At 40.7% G+C, this 6,256-nt stretch overlaps 1 protein-coding gene across 1 annotated transcript in view; it reads left to right on the top strand.

Annotated features, from left to right (window-relative positions):
- Positions 1-4,068: 4,068 nt before the first annotated feature.
- The window catches only part of LOC136845693 (uncharacterized), a 145,795-nt gene continuing 143,607 nt past the window's right edge, over positions 4,069-6,256 (top strand). Inside the window, exon 1 of the mRNA XM_067115845.1 lies at positions 4,069-4,585. The gene's annotated coding sequence lies outside the window, so the exon portion shown is untranslated. The remainder of the gene's footprint in view (positions 4,586-6,256) is intronic.

Raw genomic sequence — 6,256 nt, 5'->3', positions numbered from 1 at the left:
GCGGTCCACGCTTCATTTTGGCTATTTTACCTAATTATTAATACAAGTTATTATCTATCCCTTGCAAGGGACCTAGTTCAGGAGTCCTGAAGAATATGTAAATTGGATCTAGTCCAGGAGTTCTGAAGACTATGTAAATTAACCAAGTCCGGGAGACTAAGCCTGGGAGAAATTTGGCATGATGTAATGAGTAATAAAGAAACGAACTGAGTACCAGGGATTTTCTTCAATACCATCGTACCTTACCACTAAAATGGAAATCAGCACTTCAATTGCCTCACAGTGGGAAGACATCTGGCCTCATCAGTAATAAGACCCATACACACAAGGAATATCATTTAATAGCAGGTAGGACAGGCCTACCCTAATTCCCAGGCAGTGTAAACGTCAGTAGTCTTCATACCCACCGTGTCAACTATGACACAGTACCATTCTCCGACCCCTGTCTCCAGGCAAGAAGACTGACAACAGAGCATCTGTATAGTAGTATTATTATTCTCTCTTATCTCATATATCTTAATGTCTTGGTGGGGAAGAATTCTCCGTGACATTTGGTGGCAGCTGTGTTGGATCTTTAGTCCAGTGCTATTGATCCATACCCACTGTGCCTATATATTATGTAGGTCACTTATAATGTTTTGTCATATTGTATGCAGTTCTTTATACAATATTGTTGATTTTTATCTGATTAAGGTCATGACTTATTTACATGCATATTCATTATTTCTATAGTGACGGATTGTATGATATTGTCAATTAGTATAGTTTACATTTTATTATTTGATTATATATAAGTGTTTGAAATATTGTAACAATGGCAACTGGTAATGATGAATCATATATTGATCTAATTCAATTAGAGCAAGAAACACAACAAACATTACAGACAGTTAAGAACTTCACTCAGTCCTACCAGGACGTTTGGTCTCAAGTGGGAGATCTATCAAATCAAATCAAAGACATTGGGATATATGTTGGTAGTGATGTACAGTACTGTAATTTTGTATGTTTGTATGTTCTCTTTTTGCTTAGTTTAAGGTTGATGAAAATGTAATGTTTTTCTATTCGCAGTGGCCAGTATTGTGAAAACTTTATAGTTTTGAGGTAATGAACAAAGGAATGATGTAAACAATTTTGTACAAGATTTCACAAAGTGCCCTGGTTGGGAGTGCAATTGTGGTCTTATGGGTCTTGTCTTATAGGAAATTGTCAGAGTTTTGCTCTTGTAGTACTGGTTTGGTACATCTTAGAGGATAGAGTACACCACTTTCCAAACCCCTTTGAGATTCAAGTTTAGAGTCGTTTCTAGCCAAGAGCTCTGGTGAGTTTGATAATCATTAGGACGCCTCAATAGGAGTAAATTTTGTGGAGAACTTTGTTGCATGATGTGGAGAAATCTTTTGTTGCAGAATGATGTGACATCCTGTTTTATGTTGTTGCAAGAGTGATGTGACATCCTGTCAATCCAACCCCAGTATTAGGCTAGACAAAGCTATTAGGAAAGCTGTATTGAATGCACACCTATAGGTAGTGTCCCCATTTAGTACTCAAGTATATCCTTGTTTTATGTTGTTGCAAGAGCCCCCCCTTTAGTCTCTAGTTGAGATCGTTGCTTGTTTCTACTGTACAAGACCTGTTTTCCACAGTTGCAGACCCATCTAAGGAGCTGTTTGGTTCCATTAGGAAAAGTTGTCCTTGATATTAGAGTGGACATGAATCAATTCTTCCCCGAGGGAAAAGCTTTGTAATGGGAAAATTATTCCTTTAAATGTTATTGATTTGTTTAAGAATTGATTCATCATCCTCCTCTAATATCTTTACACTACTGTTGTAAGAGTGATTGTGATTATAAAGTGTTTTCATTTTTGTTGTGGACATCGAATGCATAGAAGTGTAGCCAGTCCCTTGTTTTGTTTTTCTTTCGCTCTGAATGTGGGAGCGCTGTCCTGAATCTTTCGTCTGCATATTGGTAACACTAAAGAAACATGTAAGGGACGAGAACGCTGTTGGTGTGAAAAGGACGTCAAGCGGTCCACCCTTCATTTTGGCTATTTTACCTAATTATTAATACAAGTTATTATCTATCCCTTGCAAGGGACCTAGTTCAGGAGTCCTGAAGAATATGTAAATTGGATCTAGTCCAGGAGTTCTGAAGACTATGTAAATTAACCAAGTCCGGGAGACTAGACCTGGGAGAAATTTGGCACGATGTAATGAGTAATAAAGAAACGAACTGAGTACCAGGGATTTTCTTCAATACCATCGTACCTTACCACTAAAAATGGAAATCAGCACTTCAATTGCCTCCCAATGGGAAGACATCACCTGGCCTCATCAATAATAAGACCCGTACACCCAAGGAATATCATGTAATAGCAGGTAGGACAGGCCTACCCTAAGTCCCAGGCAGCGTAAACGTCAGTAGTCTTCATACCCACCGTGTCAACTATGACACAGTACCATTCTCCGACCCCTGTCTCCAGGCAAGAAGACTGACAGTGCGTCTGTATAGTAGTATTATTATTCTCTCTTATCTCATATATCTTAATGTCTTGGTGGGGGAAGAATTCTCCCGTGACACGGTGTTTTCCTTCGATGCAGCCGTGAGTATGTGTCTGTTGGTACATGATCGTTTTGGGCATTTAGGAAAGAATAAGTTGTGGGGATGTATGAGAGAGAGATTGTATGTGCCTGGGTTGAGCAAGATTTGTGCGGATGTAGCTGTCACGTGTGAAGATTGTCAGAGAGGGAAATATCAGAGTGTGCAAGCAAATCCGCCAGTCTTACGACTGCAGATGAAAGAATTGTTTGAGATGGTTGTGATTGATTGCGTGTCATTACCATGGACTGCAAGAGGGCATGTGGGAATGATTGTGATGGTGGATCACATGAGTAAGTTTGTATATGCGGTCCCCATCAAGGATAAAAGGAGTGAAACTGTTGCGCGAATGGTAGGGCAAGTAATATTGCCGATATGTGTATGTAGGCCTGTGAGAATGTTGAGTGACAATGGGCCTGAGTTTGTGGGGTGGCAGTTTGAGGAAATGTTGAGGCAGTGGGGTATTGTGCATGTGTATGCCACTCCGTATATGCCGAGTGCGAATGGTTTGGCTGAGAGAACTGTGAGAACGATGACAGAGATTTTGCGAATGATGAGTAAATGTGATGACGATTGGGATGTACATGTTGGACGTGCAGTGTGGGTGTATAACTCCGCGTTGCATAAGAGCTTGGGTATGTCTCCTTCTGAAATATGTGTTAAATTTTGAGAGGGTGGTTAGACCAAGGTTGGGGTTAACGGAGGATGACTGTGGGTTGTGGAAGAGGGCGAGTGAAAGATTTGAAAGTTTTGGGGTTGGAGATAGAGTATTGAGAGAGGGAGAATGAATGTAAGTAAGATGAGAGAGAAATTTGATGGGCCACATAAGATTTTGGAGGTGGGGCCAAGTCGATTGAGTTACGTTTTAGGAAAACTACAATTGGATGGAAGTGTGAATGATATTAGGGCACATCATAGCCAGTTGCGTAGATGGAGAGAGGTGCCGCAATATGTTTGGGAGAATGCAATGAGAGATTGGTTGAGGACGAATAAATGCGAGCCGAGTTTCGGTGAGCAAATGGGTCTGGAGGACTGCCAGTTGGTGTTGGTTGAGTATGGAAGAAAGCGGAGGAAGTTGGAGGAAGTAAGTGAACGGAAGAAGCGTAAGTTGTGTGATAAGGGTGTGCTTGCGGGGGTGAGAATGATTGATAGGTCATGCAATACTGAGGATAGCATGAATGATACATACAGTGTGTGTGGGTTTGAGTTGACTGGGGTGAGTGAAATTTCGGTGGGAAAGGAACCTACTAGTAGGCAGGTGATTGGTAGTATGGATGAGTCTTTGCGAGAGCTGGACAGAACTATGAATGAGTTGAATGGGTTAGTGGCAGAATTTGGAGAGATATTTGAGGTTATTGCATTTGACGACGTCTTGTGTGTGTGTGAGAGAGAGAGAGAGAGAGAGAGAGAACGAGAGACAAGAGAGACAACGAACGTACGTAATTGTTGAATGATGTCGTTAGAGAGTGTGGTTTTCTTTTGTTCACGTTTTGATTGTCCGTGAGGTTTCGTGTTTGGTTGTTTTGGGAGTGCGCGGAACTGTGCTTTTGTTCGGATGATCGTGACCGGAGAGCGGGCGGGAGTCTTGACAGAGATGTTGTGCCTCCCCGGTAGTTGATCGGAGGGTTGGTTGCGTTTTTTTTTTTTTTTTTTTTGTTTCAGTTTGTGTGATGTGTGATTTGGTATTTGGAGGCTTTGTGGTTGGAGTGTTTGTACTTGGGCGTGTTTTGGGTTTTGTGCTGTGTTGGTTGCGTGATGGGTGTCGTGAGATAGCCTGGTTGTTTTTTTTCTGCTGTGTTCCGAGTGAGTTGAGTTTGAGTCTTGTTTTGGGTCGTGTTTGTGTACTGGTTGGGTTGTTGTTTTCTTGGTTGTGGACTGTTGTTGTGTGGTGAGCGTTGGCATTATCGGCGGTTGTGGTGAGCCCGTGACCTCCTTCTGCCTGGCAAAACTTCCCGTCCGGAATTCGTCGGCCTAGCCTAGTACGAGGTGAGTGTAGGCCTATGTGCTGTTTTTTTTCTGTTTGTGTGAGTGTGTGGTTGTGAAATCCCGCTACAATGTAAAGACAGGGAGTTGTACACACAGTTTCCATGATGAGGCCAAATGAGAAATCAGTGATCATATTAAAACAGAAGATTAATGATAATTTTTAAAATAATGTTCTTAAAAATCCCATACTGAAAGAGCCCGGTCTAATATGAATGATGCAATACTTGTCGAAATTCAGGGTAAGGAAACACTGTCAATAAAAAAGGCAAATGTATCAAATTATTAGTTCAACAAATGAAATACAATATATTTTGGTCAACAACTGACAAGGAAGTTGCTGTATAGAAATGTAATCACGATGATAACACCATGGTAGGCTGTGGGTAAACACAGGTAGGCTGTGGGTAAACACAGGTAGGCTGTGGGTAAACACAGGTAGGCTGTGGGTAAACACAGGTAGGCTGTGGGTAAACACAGGTAGGCTGTGGGTAAACACAGGTAGGCTGTGGGTAAACACAGGTAGGCTGTGGGTAAACACAGGTAGGCTGTGGGTAAACACAGGGCTGTGGGTAAACACAGGCTGTGGGTAAACACAGGTAGGCTGTGGGTAAACACAGGTAGGCTGTGGGTAAACACAGGTAGGCTGTGGTAAACACAGGTAAACACAGGTAGGCTGTGGGTAAACACAGGTAGGCTATCTACCTACACAAATGTGCACATTTAAACACAGGTAGGCTGAAACACAGGTAGGCTGTGGGTAAATGCAGGTTGGTTTACCAAAATTGCCATTTTCTAAAGAATGTATTTTTGTATACAGATTTTGTAACAGATATGGGAAAATGAGGTAGACACTTGCCTCTTGCATAAAGTTTTCAGTTGAAAGTGTGATGACTGTTGTTTGTAAGTATTATGATTGTTTATGGTCTTTTATAACTTGACTGGGCTCTATTCATCCGGATAATGATTACTTGTACAGCAGTTTTCATGTATATTTTGTTAGTACTGTACTCATTTTTAGTATGCTCCACTCTTGTAAAGATTGCGATTTATCAGTTTTGATGAATCTTTTGCTTAGATTATCTAATCTTTCAGTTGAATGTTTGTTTTGCCAATTCCGACAGAGTATCTGACCACCATAGGAAGTGGTTTAGAATGAGTTATGGCTTTATCTGAGGCATATTTGGAAAATTGTAATAATAAGATTAATTCCATTTGTCTTTTGTGTCATGGAATTTCCCAGTTGCCTTGATGAATATTGTAATGATAAACACGTAAAAGTGAAATAAAGGTTGAAAAATGGTCACTTGTACTGTATATGGCTACCACAGATCTGCTTACTACGTTGGATGAGAAAAGTCTGGCATTCACTGATGAAGACGTCTCAGGTGCTTTAGGAAAATATGTATTTGTTTCACTGTTTCTGAAACTGAAGATTATTTGAACTCATACTCTGTTCTGCAACACTTCCTGCAAGATCCAGTGATATTCAGTTGCCATTCCAATTAGAGTTATGGATATTAAGGTTGCCACCCATTAAAAGGGGCCCTTGGAGATTACTTTTAATGCTTAACTTAGTTTATTATATAGGTTGCAGATGGTATAGACACTGTTTTATATTTGTAACTTTATTGCTGTTCATGAGCATTGTTCAAAATTATCTTAGAAATTTTC

This window comes from Macrobrachium rosenbergii, chromosome 14 (assembly GCF_040412425.1).
Source record: "Macrobrachium rosenbergii isolate ZJJX-2024 chromosome 14, ASM4041242v1, whole genome shotgun sequence".
Classification (NCBI taxonomy): Eukaryota; Metazoa; Arthropoda; class Malacostraca; order Decapoda; family Palaemonidae; genus Macrobrachium; species Macrobrachium rosenbergii.
Note: the sequence above shows the minus strand (reverse complement) of the source record. Positions and strands in the feature narration are given on the sequence as shown.